This window comes from Heterocephalus glaber, unplaced genomic scaffold (genome assembly GCF_053883595.1).
Source record: "Heterocephalus glaber isolate CG9 unplaced genomic scaffold, H.glaber_assembly_v1.0 deba00001472, whole genome shotgun sequence".
Classification (NCBI taxonomy): domain Eukaryota; kingdom Metazoa; phylum Chordata; class Mammalia; order Rodentia; family Bathyergidae; genus Heterocephalus; species Heterocephalus glaber.
In genome coordinates this window covers 43668407-43686827 of record NW_028258315.1, presented here as the reverse complement: position 1 = coordinate 43686827, position 18421 = coordinate 43668407, and the positions used below count along the sequence as shown (strand labels likewise).

The 18421-nt window shown below is 45.2% G+C and overlaps 1 protein-coding gene and 1 pseudogene across 9 annotated transcripts in view; one reads left to right on the top strand and one right to left on the bottom strand.

Moving 5' to 3' along the window:
- Positions 1-18421, top strand: part of Pfkfb3 (6-phosphofructo-2-kinase/fructose-2,6-biphosphatase 3) — an 82061-nt gene that overhangs the window by 8941 nt on the left and 54699 nt on the right. The window lies entirely within an intron of this gene.
- Positions 6861-11431, bottom strand: LOC147826335 (carboxy-terminal domain RNA polymerase II polypeptide A small phosphatase 2 pseudogene; annotated as a pseudogene).

The following is an 18421-nucleotide window of genomic DNA, read 5'->3' as shown; positions in this document are numbered from 1 at the left end:
CTAAGCCACAGTCTAAAGCTTCTTCTCTGTGTCAGCTCCTCCTGCAGAGGTGGGGAACACTGACTTCCCTTCTTGGACTCCCCTGCAGCTGGAGTGCTGGGTGTGATTTAGGGCTGTGGCAAGTTCTGGGCGGCCCAGGCAAGATATAAGCCCTGCTTGGGAGAATTGCTGGCCAGTACCACTATAGAGGCATCTGGCCCTCTGCAAAGGTTTCCCAAGCCAGGCTGCTGTGGAAAGAAGCTGTGGACCTGGGAAAGAGGGTGGGAAGTACCACAGTAACCAGCCACCTGCAAGGTGGGGGCCAGATTTCTCTGGGACAGATTCATTTCACAAAATAAACATTTGAGGCACATTAATCATGGCAGGGCTATAGATCCAATAGCTAAGGCAATTTAGTAGAAAAAATAAGAAATACAAAAGGAAGTTATATGGGCTTCCTTTACCTGCTGGTACCTACCAGCAGCCTACCCTAGCCTGGTGCCTATCACAGCCTACCCTAGCCTGTGATATCACCAAAGTCACTTCTGTAAGCCCATCAATCTTTTTTGGCAATTACCTGCTTCTGTGGTTTGGACAAATGCATCCTAAAGGCTTTGTTTTGAAGGCTTGTTTCCAGCCCACGGCTCTGTTGAGAGGGGTGGAACCTTTAAGAAGTGGGGCCTAGGGCCGGGGTTTAGCAGTGGTTCTGCCACCTGCCTTGCAAGTGCAAGGACCCAAGTTCAATCCCCGGTACCAAAAAAAAAAAAAAAAAAGAAGTGGGGCTTAGTGGAAGTCACTGGGGACATACTTTTAAAGGGTAGTTGGGACCCCAGGCCCCTCTTCTCTGCTTCCCTGCTGCTATGAGGTAAGCATTTTCTGCCATATGCTCCCATTATGAGGTACTGTGCCACCACAGGCTCAAAAGCAAAGGAGCCAACTGAACAGGGACTGAAATGTCTGAAACTGTGAGCCAAAATAAACCTTTCTTCCTTATAAATTTATTGCCTGAGGTATTTTGTCACAGCAACAGAGAGTGACTAACACATCTCCTGAATCCCTACTAAACCAGGTCTGGGTGAAAGTGCTGAGGATATAGCATTGGCCAAAACAGACAAATCCCTACCTGTGGTGCTTACATTCTGATAGAGGGAAGATTGACAATAAACAGATTAAACAATAACAAATGAACATTGAGTGGGTCCAATGGGTTTAAGTGATGGAGAGAAAAACAGAGCAAGAGAGGCGAGAGAACATGGGAGGACTGCTGTTGTAAACAACATGGTCACTCCCAGGTGGCAGGTGGACAGACTGAAGGGATGAGGGAGTGGACCATGCCCATGGGTCAGAAGAGGTGCTAGGTGGGGAAGTGTGAGGCAAAGGCCCTGTGGCTGGCATGGGCCAGCAGACCATGGGATGGACCGGCAGAGCAGCAGCAGAGTGAGTTTGGGAGCATGTGGGGGTGTGTGGGCTCAGGAAGGTGATGGGCTGGTCATGTAAATCCTTCCCTCCCTCCTCAGAGGGAGATGGAAAGGCCATGGAGGGTTATGAAAGATGTTATAAAACACATACTCAATTTATGGCTGATCCCCTGAGAATAGATTGTAGGGTGATTGGGGTGAAGCAGGTGACCATGTAGGAGCCCCTGGGCATTATGCAAGTAAGCAGTGATAGTAACTTAGGGATCGATGGATTAGAGTGGGTTGAGGGTTTATAGCTGCCTCCAATTGAAGAAACCATAGAGAAGCTGGGAGCAATGGTTTCTTTCTCTCTTTCATTATTTTTTTCTGTTTCCCTCTTTCCCTGTTGAGGTACTTTTTGGGGTTGAACCTAGGATCCTTTCACTGAGCCACATCCCCAGCCCTTCAAATTTATTTTATTTTTAAATTTTAAAACAGGGTCTCGCTAAGTTGCTAAGTTGCCCAGGCTGGACTTGAATTGTGATCCTGCTGCCTCAGCCTCCCAGAGTGCTGGGATCACAGGCATGGGCCACCATGCCCGGCCAGCACTGATTTCTTTTTAACAGCTGCACAAGAAGGAGGGAGGGGCGGCTACAGAAAGCCTAGCCGAGCCCTAGGTGACAAGGGCAACAGCTGCTCCTCTGGATCCTTTCTTTTAATGGATCCTTGAATAGCCTGTAGGAGGTCACTGTGACATCCGTGACCTGCAGTTCAACTTTGAGCCATAGTTCAAAAGAACTGGGACTCCACAAACAATTTTTCACCAGCTGCTCAAGCATCAAATAGACTAGCAAAATTGGGCCCCAGGCTGAGGCGCAGCGTTGCGCAGTGGCGCCATCAAGCGGTGAGAAAAAAAGGGGAAAATCTTTTTTTTTTCAAAATCTGGGCTGATGAGCACTGGTACACATGAAGAAGACCTAGAGAAGTTTCTGTACGCTACGATATCTTCCAAGATAGAGGAAAGCATGTGCTAAGTTTTGCATGTTCCCGAGGTCGCTAACTATGTGGCACCCAACTGCTAATTAAATTTCTGGCATTTCCTCCATTTCCACAAACTGCTAAGGGTTCCATTGTGAGGGGAAGGGTAAAACCCACGCCAGGAAGCTTTCCTGAACCAACTGAGCTCAGCCATCAGCTGACTAAGCCTCTGAATTGGATGACCAGCTCTTTATGGTTTGCCTGGGATTTCCCTGGTCAGAACATCAAAAGTCACAAGTTCCAGAGACCCCATGACCCCCAGGCAAACCAGGGTAGTTGGTCACTATGACCCCTAGCCAACCCTTGTGCTGTAGGCCTCATGACAGCTACATGGCTTCATCTTAGAGAAATAGGTTTAAAAACCTCACAGTGTTTGAACAATGAAAAGCAAGAATTCAAGTTAATTTTATGGCCCTAGGATTGTAACTATGGAAGATATTTTTCAAAGATGTTTTGTCAGATAGACTTATTTTAAAAATCAAAACAAAAATTTAATCCTCAACTTGTTGCCCAATAATAACAGCAAAGGAATCTCAGTCTGCAAATTGTCTGGTTTCTTTGTGGAAAATTTAAAACCCGAATGTCATCCTTAATAGTAAAAACCAAGCTGTTTGCATGGGCTCTACCAAGAATCATATTTGCTGTAGTCATTTCCTATGACCTAGCTGTGAATGGACAATGACAAAGGGAATTGACTTCTACCAGAAATCATGTTTTATTTAAATCCTGGATTATATAAAAGCTTTTTCATTGAAAGTTATTTGAATGAAACAAAAGATCATGTTGACACTTCTACTTTACAGGAAATTGATTCCTTAACCTTATAAAAAATTTAAAAATTTGTTTTGGAATGAATACCAGTAAGTAATACATGGGATAACAGTAAATCCTACTCATGTCATGGAAGAACTAGCTTTACTGACCAAGAAGACAGTGGCTTCTCTCTCTGTGGCTATGTACCTTTCTTTGGCTTTTATCATAAATGACTGGCAAGACCTTCTAACCATCAGGTAGTGTGTGATGTAAGGAAATAAAGAAATTTAATCTCTCTAGTGATCAAGAAAATGCATTTTGAGACCACAATGAGAGACATATTTTACCCTAGTTATCAGGCAGAAATGAAAGAGTCGAGTAATGTTAAGTATTGTAGATAATGTGGGTCAAATAGGTCTCATAAACATTGCTAATGGGGATAGAAATGGAAACAAATGCCTTGGAGACAGTTTGGCATTACCCTGCAGAACTGGAATTCATGCAGTCCATGGTCAGCCAGCTCCAGTGCTCTTAGGCCTGCGGCAAGACAGAAACATCATGGTAGACCCACAGCCTAAGGAAAGGTGCTCATCTCATGGCAGCCAGAAAGCAGAAAGAAAGCAAAGAAGAGCCAGAAGGAAGGGACCAGCATCTACAGATGGTTCCCATGCTCACTTTATTTTTTTTAAATTTTAGTTTAAAAATGTCAGTAGTTGTACATTAATGGGGTTCAGTGTGATATCTGAACACATGCATACAGTGCACTGATAAAATCAGGATAATTATCACTTCCCTTTGTAGCCTTTGATCTCCTCTCTTGAAAGATCTCTTCCCTAATCCTGTGATGGTGCTACTTGTCCTATGGCCTCAGATTAGTTACTTTATCTCTCTGTACCTTACTTTTTTTCATCTACACAATGAAAGAGTTAACTGGATTATTTCCTCCAGCTCTTACATTCAGAGGCTATTGATTCTCATTTACTCTAATACTGTTGTGATTGGTTTCTTTCTTTTAAGTTTATAAAACCTGCTTTTATTAATTAATTGCAAGTAATACAAACATTCCAGTGACATAAACAGACACTTAATAGTGTCCTACATTTCAAGTTTTTGAATACCAAAATTATCAAATCATGAAGCAAGGCAGTCAGAATCCCATATCCCAGTCACAGTCAGAAACAGACCTCCTCCCCTCCAAATGTAATCTTAAAAGGGGATCACAGCAAACTTGGGGTAATTGCAAGCAAAGAAAGTCACAGGATTAAGAGGATGGTCTGCTCCAGAAGCACCCCCACCCCCAAGTTAAAGGAGCAAGGGAAGCTAGCACATCTTCTATGGCTGAATATGAAGATATTTACTGGCATTTTTAAAAAAGGAAAACGCAAAACCAAGCACTTCGCCTTTACAAAAAATAGTGGTGGCCAAAGGACAAGAATGGTTGAGTAACCAACTGAAGACCAGAAGTGGAAAGTGGGCTTACCTTTCTCAAACACTTGGCTGACTGGGACATTCGCTACATAAGGCTGCCCCACTAATGAGGACTCAGAAGAGGGGAGGGGCAGAAGAACCACTTCCCAGGGAATGAATGCCTTGAGACCCCTACATTTTTAGTACAAAGAAGTTTCTGGGCCACTGTTAACAGAATTTATACATTTACACAAAAATCTTTGGGAGGTGGGAGAAAGCTTAAATAGAAGGTCCCAGGTTAACTGAAGGCAAACTCACTCTAGCAAGGGACCCATGGGCCTAGAGTGTCCCCTCTACAAAGCAGAGTGGAAACCCTTATCTGTTCCTTTATCAAAGTGGTCCTGCATCTGCCTAAATTCTCCCAGGAGCAGGCTACAAAATCATCACTTGCCCAACGCACTGTGAAACTAGAAAGCAGAAAGCAAATGATCACTTTAGGCTGGCTCTGTCTCACACGGTCCAGCCCAGTTTAGATTTGGCCATGTTGCTTCTCCAGGAAAGGAAAAAGGGGAGAATGGAGGCAGCATTTCCATGGAAGTGAGCATGAGGAGTTTTGATAGGTGCAGGGCCTGGAAAACTGGGACTTCATGTAGAAGCAGCAGGGACAGTTCTACCAAGCCATCCTAGGCTTTGGTCATGGGTCACACTCCAAGCACTTGAACAAGCCTGATAGGAATGGACGTGGCACAGGCTCTCCCTCCTGGGAAAACAAAAGAGGGCAGAAGGGTTCTTGGAACTCAATCAGCTTCGAGCCTCTATTTAGTCAGAAGAGCTTGGCCAGGCCAAGTGGTAGAAGACTGGGCTGAGGGCTAAACCTCAGGGTAGGGCTTGGGAAAGACCCCCCATTCCTGCAATAGTAGAATGGCAATGGAGGCCAGGAGCTGGGTCTGAAATCAGAGCTGGCCTTAGTTTATGAGCACCCCCTTTCCTTCAGGAGATGGCCTTCCTGGCAAGCACCTGGAGCCTTCTGCCCTTCACCTGTGGTTGGGACCTCTCAGGCACAGGGTTGATACTGGGGGAAGGATCACAGGAGGGTGGGCACTCTGTTCCACTCCTGTGACAGCAAAGATAGACAAGGCCTCCCACGTTGGGACAAAGAGGAAGGTGGAGCATGACTCAAGAAAGATCTAGCTACCGAGCTTCCCCTCAGAACACCGAGCTGCTGCTCTACCACCTGGTTTTTTCCAAACTGGTTAGTTCCTGATACTGGACCTAGTGTGTAGAGATTAAAAAGGGTAATAGGATGAGTCCTGAGGGGACAGGGTACCCACTGGAGAAAATTCACAAATGCTTTATGATATCGCCTTGGGAATAGGAATTCCCTCAGGTCCCAGAAGGAGGGAGGGAGTGGGGAGGAGAGAACCCCGCCCAGGCCCCTCGGGGAGCCCTTGATTAAGGCAGTGATGCAGAGGAAAGGCCCCTTTTGGGAAGACTCCTTGTGCTCCCAGTTTCAGCGGCACTTTGCCTTTTGTTTTCTACCCTGGGGAAATTTCCATGTTTTGACTTTTTTTTTTTAAGCCTTCACTATTAAGAATCTTTGAAAGCCAGAAATACCCAGAGTGCAGGTGTGTGAGGGCCTCCCTCACTCCTCTTACTGGGGGCAGAAGATTGGCAAGCCAAATAGTAAGAGTATCCATCACTCTCAGTTCTGGAAAAGCAGGTGTTCTGAGCCTCTGAGAGGAAGAGTGACAGCCAGGACAGAGCTCAGCACAGGACAGGCCCCCAGGGGAGATGCAACAGGAAAGAACCCTGCCCAAGCAAGGAGAGAGACTGGGGCAATTTAGAGAGCATTTCCCAGCTTTTGGAACAAAGGTCCCTGCACCAGTACCAGCAGAGAACCCCTGAGGAGCAGATTTACAGAAAGAAGCTCAGGTAATCCGCAAGCCAATAGGACACATGCTTATGCTTTAGGGATTTACCTCTTCCCTGCACCCTAGCACCTCCCACATTCATCTCAGACCCAGGATTGCAGCTTTGCCAGAAACAACCAGACCCAGTGTTCCATATTTGAAAGAAATTTCAAAAGAGTCTGATAAAAATCAGTCAACTGTCCTCTCCCAGGGCAAGGAGAAGACCTCCTTCCCCACAGGATCAATACTATGGTAGGTGGTAGGAGAGGCAGGTCCTAAGGGCTGGGATGTAGCTCAATGGCACCTTGCTCACTTGGCAAGGACAAGTCCTGAGTTTGATCCCTAGTACCAGAAAAAAAAAAAAAAGGCAGGCCCAGTGCCCAAACCTTGGGGAGACACAGTGTTATGGTTTATGTCTATATGTCCATCCAAAGCCTCATGCAGTCATAGATGGGGCTTTTTCAGTGGCTGGATCTAGAGTGTGTGATGCTGGGAATAAGGGTGTGATTACTAAATCAGTCCACTGATTGGTTTGGTACCACCCTAATCCCCAGTAGCCTAGAGTATAAGAGGGGCAGAAAGAAGCTGCTAAGGTCCCTTGCTTGCTTTGCTACCTTCTGCCCGCCCTGAACTGTTTCTCCTCTGTGATGCCTCTCTGCCATGCCACCCTGCTTTGGAGACAGCTGATTACGGACTGAAACCTCTACAAACTGTAAGCTAAATAAGCCTTTCCTCCTTTAACTTTGGGTGTTGGGTATTTTGTCTCAGCAATGAGAGAAAAGTAACCAAGACACACAGAGAGGGGGAAGGAACTCAGCTGGAGGCAAGTGCAACCCTTGGACCACAGGACCTGATAGTCACTGGCTTACTATTTCTGCATATAAATCATCATCTTCCCAGAAATGGCATCTTTTTCTGGAGCAGCTGGCTGGAGAAAGTTTTCAGAAAGGTGTGTGTTTGGGGCACTCAAAAGACAGCCTCTGGCCCTTCCTTTCTCCTTTGCAGAGGCCTTCCAGCCCTGAGGAAATGTCATAGTTTGGCAACAGAGCCTGCAGTAGTCTTTATCCCTGTATGCTCAGTGGCTTGGAGGGTAACAGGAGACTAGACAAACTAACTTGGGAATAGTTTCGATCTTTCAGTTTCTCCCTTACTGAGTAGCCTGGGGCCACAGTTCTTTATAACTCTATTTGTCTCTCCACCCAACCTCCCACACACCCCTATCTCAGGCACCCAACTTGGAACAGGCATCTCTGGATATTGGTCTGATTTGCCCAGTTGGCATCTAATCTGCTCCACAGCTCTTTCCAATCACTTCTATTTCCAAGCCCCATTTGGTGAGGTGCTCCAGCTTTTGCTCCATCTGTCAGGCTGATCAGAAAGGCATAGTGTAGCAAAGTCCCCTACTGGGAAAGCCATTGCTTCAGAGCAGGAAGTTAATAAAGGGCCTGCAGCTGTTCAAGGCTGGCGCACACATCATTTGCTCCACTTAACTCCTCAAAGATTGGAATCAGGTTGAGCAACTTGTTATCTGCCATGTTATCAAACCAGGACTGTAAGGCACTACATTCTCCAGGTGTAAGATGTAAGAAGCAGCCACTGTCCCAGGTGAGGGCTTTGCTCAGGTCCCTCTCCAGGGGGCTGATGTCACTGAAATAGAACAGAGCAGGCAGGCCTGGGACACCCCAGACCAGGCCAGCAGGTCTGTCTCAGGGTAGGCATACTCGGTCAGACTGGCGGTGAAGAGAACACTTTCAGAGAGCTCCCCACTTGTCTCAGGAACTCATCCACACAAGGCCTCTTGAGCACTTAACCCAGTGAGTGGTCCCCTAAATCCCTTCAGGCACTATTGCTGACTGATTTAAAGGAGCAGCGTACAAGGGTTTTATTTAGGCCAATGACCACACAGATCCTTCCTTTATCTTCCTCTGTCACCTATTCGAGTAGCCAGGTCCCAGGGATCTGATAAAACCAGTCCTGGAGACACTGGAGCAGATCTGACTTAGCAGTGATGTTGGCTTCTTCCTTGTATGTAGCGAATTCAAACAACTGGCCAACATGCCGGGCATGAAAACAGCAAAAGAAGGCACTGAAGATGTTAATTTGGTTGAGCTTCTTAAGAGACTTGGAGACCTAAGCCTTGCTTGTTGAGCACCAGGGTATCTGCCCTCCGTATCTGGGTGATGATGGAGCCTGTTCCACCTAATGATCCTGGGAGCCTGGGCTGGGAAAGGCTGGGGTTGTGGGCAAGGTCCACTGTGGCTCTGGATCTCTGACTGCCACTGCTGTTCACATCCCTCATTCTCATTTCCTCCCTGGGCCAGGAAGGGAGATGGCCTCCATGGAGGGTGGGTGGCCCAGGCAGGGCCCCCACACTCTTGGCCTGATCCCCCAGTGGCAGGACCTCAAAGAATGTCATTCTCCGACTTAAAGTTATTTCATTTTTGCTGAAAAATTAAAAATGCATTATAATATTATATTAATTCCTCACCAGAACAGTATGTGAGGGTTGGTTGGGGGAGCCTCATCTGAGGAGGAATGGACAGAAGCATGGAAAGCTTGTAACTTTTCCAAAATCATTGGACTTTGCTGCCCACTGACTCATGGAGCTCTCAGCCTTCACGTAATGTTATTAAAGCTATAATGTAGTTGTAATGACTGTTATTTTATTCTTCACTGCATGTTTCCTTCATTCCTCCCCACTCCAACAAGGCTAAACTCATTTCCCAGAAGGAAATAAGTTTTGACTACATGCTTCTCCAATTTACTTAAGAGTCATAAACTATTCCACTAACTCTTCCTTGTCCAGGAGACTAAAGTTTCTGGGTTACCTTCATCACAATCATCTAGAGTGTGTAGGTCAAAATTAAAAATGAATCATGAATCACAAACCCAGAGAGACTAGGCCTGGAATATGCAGGTTAACAAAGTTCAGCTGGTAATGGGTCTCCTTTGGAAGGTTTGAGAACCAATGCAGATGTCTGTTCAACCAATGGATGAAACAGGTTGTGTTACTTTCCTCTCATTGCTGAGCCAAAATACTCACAGCTCACAGTTTGCAGAGATTTCAGTCCATACTCGGCTGGCTCCAAGGCAGGGTAGATGGCAGACAAGCATTGTAGAGGAGAAACAGTTCAGGCCAGGCAGAAGGTAGCAAAGCAAGAGACAAGCACAGCTCTTTCTATCCCTTGTCTTATCCAGGATACTTAGGGCGGCTGGCCTTAATCCTAGTGCCCTTGATCCTAGCATTGGAGCATGAATTCAGTGTCACACACTCTAGATCCAGCCACCTCTGAAAAAACCCTTTATGACTACATGAGACTTTGGGGGAACATCTAAACACAAGACATAACAACAGGACTTGCTGGTCTCAGGTAACAAAAGCAGACACCAACTGCTTAAATGAGGGCAGAAATTTGTCACAGCAAGTAATCAAATGGAAGCCCGTGTTTTTAAGGGATCATTTCATTGACCCCTGGCTCCCTAATAAGCAACATCCATATTGTTCTTTAATTTCAAAGAGTTTGAAGAATCTGTCATTTACTAAAGGCTCTCCCCTTCTAAGCCGTGGACTCTCCCACACACTTCCTGATTCTCCCACGTTCTTGTCTTGTGGTCTGGCTCCTTAAAGGAAAAGACAGCCAAAACAGGAGATATGCCTTTAAGCAGATGGGAAATATTTTAATGGCACTAGTTGGCGTTCTATATAAAGAAGAGCTCTCCTGTCCTTACGCCCTTTAATACTTTTAATTTCATTATTAGTAGTATCATTAATAGTAGTTATATTATCAGTGTGGACTTAGGATTTAAAAAAATTATTCCATGTGTTATAACTCATTCCTGAATTATTTGATGCTCAGATTGTTCCAAATTTGGCCTAGAGTTCAAGTTGGCTGCTGTGTACTTTTGACACCTCTTCATCAGTTTTTGAGCTCTTCCTTACTTCCTGGTCATTCCAGGTTTGTCTTGTACTTCCCAGTCTCAGCAGTGGGATCAGCTACTCCTCCAAAGAGCCTGCTTCCTTTTAATGGAAATGGGAGTTAGAAGCCATCACTTAGGCTTTCTCGCTACTGGGGTATCTTTGTTTCTAAGGTCTGTTCAGTGGAGAAAAGTAGGAAACACATTTTTAAGATCATAAATTCATACTGATCTTATTTCTGTCCAACAACACGAAGCTCTTCTCTCCTTCCCTGATTTCATATTTGTTCTCTTCCATTTTATTTTAGTTTTTTTCATCTTGGACTTCCTTTGCTCCTAGTTATATTAATTAGAAAAAAAAAATACCAGGCTGGGGATGTAGTTCAATGGTAGCATAGCATGGGCAAGGCCCTAGGGTCCATCCCTAGTACTGAAAAGAACAACGAAACCAGCTCCCCTAAAGCTGACCCTTCCCCATAAGCGATGCCATCCCGCAAAGAGAGATCACACATATTCAGTTCAGAGGTGAGGGCGCACACCACATCTCCTGGCGCTTTAAGAAGTACCTGCACATGGGAGAGACTGAAACACCACCAGGTTTATTTTGTTCTTTCAATCACTGCAAAATGGCACGTATCTCTTCAAAAACAAAAAGGATTTTTTAAGGCCAAAAGAAAAAAGCCCTGTATAGTCTCAATAATGCCGTCCCACCTATACCATCCGTCCTCCGGTGTTGGAAGGACAGGACAAGGATGAAGACCGTACTTCTATAAGCTCAAGTAGCTAACCAAGGATCAAGGCCCGAAAGATGAGAAAAGGCGGGAGGCCAAAAAGGAGCCCGGGGAGACGCAGGGCACGGGCAACACCTGTCGCGGTTCCTGGTCTGGGGACATTGAGGTTCCTTCCAACTCCCCCACCCGCGCAGCAGTAGAAGCACCACTTCCTAGCACCTGCTTGAGCGTCCCTGCAGAGGTCATCTGAGGACTCCCGGCAGCCGGCAGAAAGGGGCGGGACTGGAGGAGTGATCCAAGCAGATTGGCTGAGGCCCCTGACGCACGGGCCTGACAGCGCGCCCCGCCCGCGCCGCACGCCGCGTTCACGTGCCGCTGCACGCTGGGTCCCTCGAGCGCCTCCCATCCTGCCCCGCGCCACCTGCGCCGTCTCGTGAGCACGGCGTGGACCCCGGGCGGGTGGGGCGGAGGCTCCAGGCTCCCACCCCACCCCACTCCTTGCGGTCTGGTGCGGTTTTCCTGGTGGAGGGTGTTTCCGAGAAACCTGGGAGCGGCTGGGTTTTGTAAATACTCCAGAGGAAATAGGTCGGGCAGGTGTTTTTGCGGAGTCTCGGAGTTGGGTGGGGCCAGGGTGGGCGTGCAAGCCCACAAGGAGGAAAACAGTTACAAGACCCCCCCCCCCCCCCAACTCCCGTCTTGTTTTTGGGAGGTTGCATAAGGGCACGGAGTGTCTTTTGTTTTTGAGCGTGTACAACTGCTTGGCGGAAGGGTGCATCAAACCTGCTGTTCGCTGACGGCGGTGTTCTGTGAATACCCGTCTTCCAGGATTTGGGGAAAGACTGCTTCTGATGGTCGAGGACTGCATGGATCGAGTCCATAGAACCTCTTGGGTGCAAGCTCTTGAGAACCCCGAGACTACTCCTAGCCCTTGGTTTCCAGATCCCCCAGGGACCTAAAATGAATTCTGTCCGTGGCTCCACACAGCTCTTTATTACGAGGGCCTGAGATTAATTTGGGGCGGGGGAGGGGATTTACTAGGCTGGTAAGTGGTGAGGAAATGTCACACAAGGCATAGTTGCAAGAACTGGGGATGTTTACCCCAGACAAAGCAGTCTTGGGGCATGTGACCTATGTCTTAAGGTATTTGAAATACTCATGTAAACAAGAAGTTGGACAGAACTCATTATGCCAGCCTTGGCACAAATTACAGGAGATGAATTTCAGGTTGTTTACAGAGAAGGGGGTAAGAATGGGCGCTTGGAGTTCTCCCCAGGAGCCAAGTACAGCTGGATGTTTATATTTATTAGCAAATAGGTCAAGTTAAGATTCAGAATTTTCACCAGATGTGGTGCAAACCTGTAATCCCAGTACTTGGCAGGCCGAGACAAGGGGATCACTGCGAGTTTGAGGTCAGTTTGGTATACTTAGTGAGTTCAAGGCCGGCCTAAACTACATAGTGAGATCTTGTCTCAAAACAACAAAACAATTTTTTTTCTTTTTTTCATAATTTTCATCTGCTAGACTCCAATGCCTTTTTGTAATGCATCTGTTTTTCAGGCTGGCCTTGAACTCACCCAGGCTGGCCTCAAAATCGCAGCAATCCTGTCTCAGCTGGTATTACAGGCATACACCATCACACCCCACTTTTTCTGTTTTTGCAGTACTGGGGATTAGCTTCATGTGATGGGTGTGAGTTCAATTCCCAGTCCCACAAAACCCACCAAGGAATAATCATATCTTTGGGTTTGACAAATGTGATCATAGTGTCCTGCTACCATCTGTCTTTCCTACTTTCTCCTAGTCTTTCAAATCTGACACTTCCTACTCTACTCCATCTATCCAGATCAGGCTAGAAGTGAGACCCACCCAGGAGCAATTAAGGGCTGAAGGAGTAACTTTGACCCGAGTACATTTTAGCCCATGAGGCTATACCAGATACAGTGCCTTGAAAAGTTAGGAGGGAAATGTCTGTGCTGGTCTACATCAGCTCTGTTGTCTGGCCCAGGGTGTGATATTTAAGCCTGTAGAAAGGATGTATAATGGAGGCAATCCTCTCCAGGTGTTGAATTTGTTTTATGAAATAATAAACTTCATACTTTCCAAAGGAGTGTCTCTACCACATTGGCAAATATAAACCATTCTAACAGCCCTTGGAAGAAGGTAGAGGTTATAGAATGTTTTTTTGGTTTTTTGGTACTGGGGATCGAACTTGGGACCTTGCGCTTAACGAGGCAGGTGCTGGAACCACTGAACTAAATCCCCGGCCCCTGAGGTTATAGAATATGTATAAAAAAGAAATACTTATTTCTATTGGATTCTTGGCTGATCTGGTGACAGTTTCGTAACAAGAACCTATCCAGAGTCAGGCATATTGGCACACACCTCTGATTCCAGCTATTGGCAGGCTGAGGCAGGAAAATTGCAAGTTTAAGGCCACCTAGGCAGCTTAGCAGACCCTGTCTCAAAATAAATTAATAAAAAGGACTGGGGGTGTAGGTCAGTGATAGAGTGCTAGGCCGGGGATTTAGCTCAGTGGTTCCGCCTCCTGTCCTGCAAATGCAAGGACCCGAGTTTGATCCCCGGTAACCCCCTCCCCCCAAAAAAAGATCCCCAGTGATAGAGTGCTTACCTTGCACAAACAAGGTCCTAGGTTCAATCCCCAGCATACACACTCCAGCCAGAAAATACAGCAACTAATCGTATATCTGTAAGAGCAGTGATCGTGAACCTTTTAGAGGCTGAGTGCCCAAACTGCAACCCAAAACCCACCTATTTATCACAAAATGCCAACACTGCAGTTAAACCTGAATGCTCCGCTGCTGGTGAATGCCATATGCTGACTTGGCTCAAGTACTGATAGGGCTCTGCATACCTGCTGTGGCATGTGTGCCATGGATTTGCCACCACTGCCCTAGATTAGTTTGCCGGAAGCAGTATTTAAATCAGATCACCTCTTGTAGTGAGCACTATATTTATAGCTTCAGAAGATATGTGGTATGGACCTCCCTGGGTGGTAGATGCACTTAGGGGAGAGCATCTTCTCCGTTCTTTCTCTTAGGCCTGGAAGAGGTCTCTGTGGCTATAAGCAGGGCAGGATCTAAGTTTTAAGGAGTAGAAGGATACAGGGGGCTCAAAACTAAGTCATAATGGAATTGTTGGGAGGAATAGAAGGCAGGATTTATCAATGAATGCAGAGCAGACCAACTTTTGCTGGCATATTTGATTTCCTTCTTGGGCCATTTCATCTATTCCCCTTTGGGTGATCCTGGGATAGGATGCAGATGAACTTGTTACTGCCGACTGGTAGGGTGGAGACTGGTTGTGGAGCAGGTAGAAGGAGACTGCTGGTGTCTACAGAGGGCACACAGATACACAGAATCTTTAAAAGCTACCCAGAACATTTGGCACCTCTAAATAGATGAATCCCAGCTGCTGAGCTCTTTGTACAAAATTGGCCTTGAGGATCAGAGACTAAAGGTAGAGGTTGGGTGGGAACAGGGAAGACCACTTGATGAGAAGCTGGGTTTGGCTGGACCGGCAGTATGAGAGCCTGAAAGTGCTTTCAGAAAAGCCAGAGAACACATGGTGTACACTCCTCTTTTTAATTCATCTATTTTAATTTTTACCTAAAACATCAACTTTATTATGTGCATAAACTGTGCACGTGTGTCATTTACAAATAAATGTCTTACTGAAGGTAGTCTGTGACCAGAAAAGTTTGGCCACCTGCTAGAGTGGGAGGGAAACTGGTACTTGTCACCCTTGATTCCTGGGAATCACTGGAGAGCGCCTTCAAATGCACATTCTTTTTCCATAGGTCTGGGCTGGAGCCCAGAGTTCTGCAGTTGGAAGGCTGACTTAAGACAGTGTAAGTCGGTGCTTTTCCCCTTTTTGCTGCAGTTCTCCATTTGAAGTCTTAGTCATTGAGGGAAATCCGAAAACCACCAGGTGTCAGGGACAGAGGCTGTGACATCTTTTTCTGGAACGCTGTTGCTATCCCGGGGACTGCAAGGAAGTCCTCCCATGCTCAGCTGCTCCTCGCTCACTCACTTGACTCAGAGAATTCACCAGCATCTCCTCCCATCAGGGATGTGTGGTGTTCTTCCTGATGCTGATTTGCTGCTTGGTCCAGATGGCTTCTATAGCCACTTCAGGGGAGGACAGGGTGCTGTGCAGCCAGAGAGATTCAGACTCCTCTCAGGGAGGGAAAGCACAGACTGGCTCAGGCCAAGGAAAGGAGTCAGGAGCCAGTGGTGAGGTTCTCTACCACCGCTCTGCTTTGAATGCCTTCCTTTCTCTTCCTTGCGTCAAATGTAACAATCTGTGACACAGATAATAGATACTCAGGGCTTCCAATGTGAACTAACATTCAGGAAGCACATTTAAACACTGTTACTTAAACTTGCAACTCCAGGAGGCCACTATTCTTTTTAACACTTACCAAAGGAGGAAACAGAGGCACTGGATGATTAAATGATTTATTAGGATCACAGGGCTTATAAGTGGCGGAGTGGGTGCAATTCTCTTGACTTCTTGTTCACTGTGCTTCTATTTATTGGGAGTCAGAGTTATTAGGGTTGAATTTTTGCAATTTAAATTCTCATTTGTCAAAAAAGTATAGCGCATCCAGTACTAAGAGTTCAGAGTTGAATATGACAGTCCTTGGCCTTAAGGAGCTCATGGTCTGTGAAGGGAGACAGATTAGTAAAGATGTGTTTACCAGACTCTTGAGTGCTTTGTGTGTGGGGAGTCACCATGCTAAAGGAATCTCAGGAAAATTCCTTTACCCAAAGAAAGGTCTGAGAAGATCAACTGGTGGAATTGTTGTAGCTGAGCCCTGTCAGGTGAATAACATCAGCCAGATAAAGATTGGGAGGGGTCTCTTCCGCCCTGGCTGCCTGAAAATCTGTTGCCATCATGAATGAAACGGTAACTATTGGGACCTGGAAGTTCATCACCAACTGACTTCTTCAAAGGAAACAAATGGTCGTTGTTGTCCTTCACCCTGAGAAGGCACTAGTACCTAAGAAAGAAATTCATGAAAAAACTCGCTAAAATGTACAAGACTACACCAGATGTCATTTTTGTGTTCGGGTTCAGAACCCATTTTGGTGGTAGCAAGACAACTGGCTTGAGCATGATTTTATGATTCCTTGGTTTATATGAAGAAAAATGAACTTGCAAGACTTGGCCTGCACGAGAAGGAAAAGATGTCAAGAAAGCGGCAGAAGGAACACAAGAACAGAATGAAGAAAGTCAAGGGGACTGCAAAGGCCAATGTTGGTGATGGCAGAAGGCTGAAGGAGTAAAGGTTTTGCAGTGCCTGTCTGCAGTGATTGTGTAAGTTTGTTTTTTTTTTATTGAGAGGATTAATAAACTAAAAATTAAAAAAAAAAAGATTGGGAGGGTGTTACCAGCAGGAAAATCAGTATGCAAATATCAGGAACATATTAGTGAAACTAAAATAGAAATGATAATAACAAATCTGAATAAAGATAATCCCAATTACTTACTGTTATACCTTCTTGATAGATTGAGCCATTTATCATAAAATATTCCTCTTTAACCTGGCAAGTATTCTTTGTTATGAAATTTACTTTGCTGTTAATTTAGCCCCTCCATTTTCTGTTTTTTGTTTGTTTGTTTAAAGCAAGGTCTCAGCCTCGTGTGGTGGGGCATACTGTTATCCCAGCACTTAGGAGGCTGAGACAGGAGGATTTCAGTAAATTTGAGACCAGCCTGGGGTATGTAGTGAGTTTAAGACCAGCCTGAACTACATAGTGAGACCCTGTCTCAAACAAACCAAACCAAAACAAAACAAAACAGGGTCTTACTGTGTAGTTCAGGCTGTCCTGCAACTCTAGATGAGCCCAAATGCTGGGTTTACAGGTGTGTATCATCGTACCCAGTCATTTTCTGTTGGTTAATGTTTCAGTAGTATATTTTTTTCACACTGTTAACTTTAAAATTTTTTTGGTGGGATTGAATCTAGGAACTCATGCATGCCAGGCAAGTTCCCTGCCACTGATTTACATCCCCAGCACTCTCCATTAAAAAATAAATATATAAATATATGTATATATGGAGACAGGGTCTCACTAGGTTGTTCAATCTGGTCTCAAACTTGTGATCCTCCTGCCTCAGCCTCCTGACTGGCTGGGATTATAGACATGTACCATCATACCCAGCTTGAAGTATATTTCTCCTAGTTGGATTTGGTTTCCCTTTTTGAACAAAGTGACTGTGTCTTTTAATTTTTTAAATTAATTTTATTGGTACACTTTAGATATACATAATGATAACATTCATCACATGGAATTTGTACCTATACATAATATATCTTGATTCATCTTTTTTTTTCCATTCCCCTCCCTTATTTACAAAAGATTTGTTGCCATTTTTTCCTTCAATTGTCTTTTCCTTTTCCCTTCCTTCCTTTCCCTTTCCCCCTCCTCCATCCCTGGTTCTCTTTCCCATTTGAACTTTTTTTTTTTTTTGAGACAGGGTCTTGCTTTGTAGTTCAGGCTGGCCTTAAATTCATTATGTATCTCAGGCTGGCTTTGAAATGGAGGTAATCCTCCTGCCTCAGCCTCCCAAATGCTGGGATTAAGAATGTTCTGTAGGCTAGTATGTGGTCTGTTTTGGAGAACACCTCATGTGCAGCTGAGAAGAATGTGTATTCTGATGTTTTGGGGTGGAACGCTCTGCAGACATCTAACAACTATTTGTTCAAAAATTTCATTGTTCTAATTTTTTTTGTTGATTTTTTGTCTAGTTGATCAATCTATTTGTGACAGTGGGGTATTAAGGATCCCCCATTACAATTGTGCTTATTTGATTTTTCATGTCTGTTAATATTTGTTTTATATAGTTGGGTGCACTGGTATTTTATATATATTTATTTATTTATGATTGTTGTGTCTTACTCTTGGATTGTTCCCCTTACAACTCTGTAGTAACCTTTGCCTCTCTGAATCAATCTTGGCTTGAAATCACTTTGTCTGCAAAGAGAGTAGCTATCCCTGCCTTTTCTGGGTTCCTGTCCCATGGAGTATTGTTTTCCATCCTTTGACTTTCAGTCTATGAATTTCTTTTTGAGTTAAATGTGTTTCTTGTATGCAGCATACTATTGGATCTTTATCCATTCTGCCAGTCTGTTTCTTTTTGATTGGTGAACTGAGATCTTTTCATTGATGATTATAACTGATATGTATTGACTTATCCTTGTCATGTTATTTTCCTGTTGTTGGTTGTTTTTCTTTCCTTTCTGATTAATTAGTTGCCTTGCCTA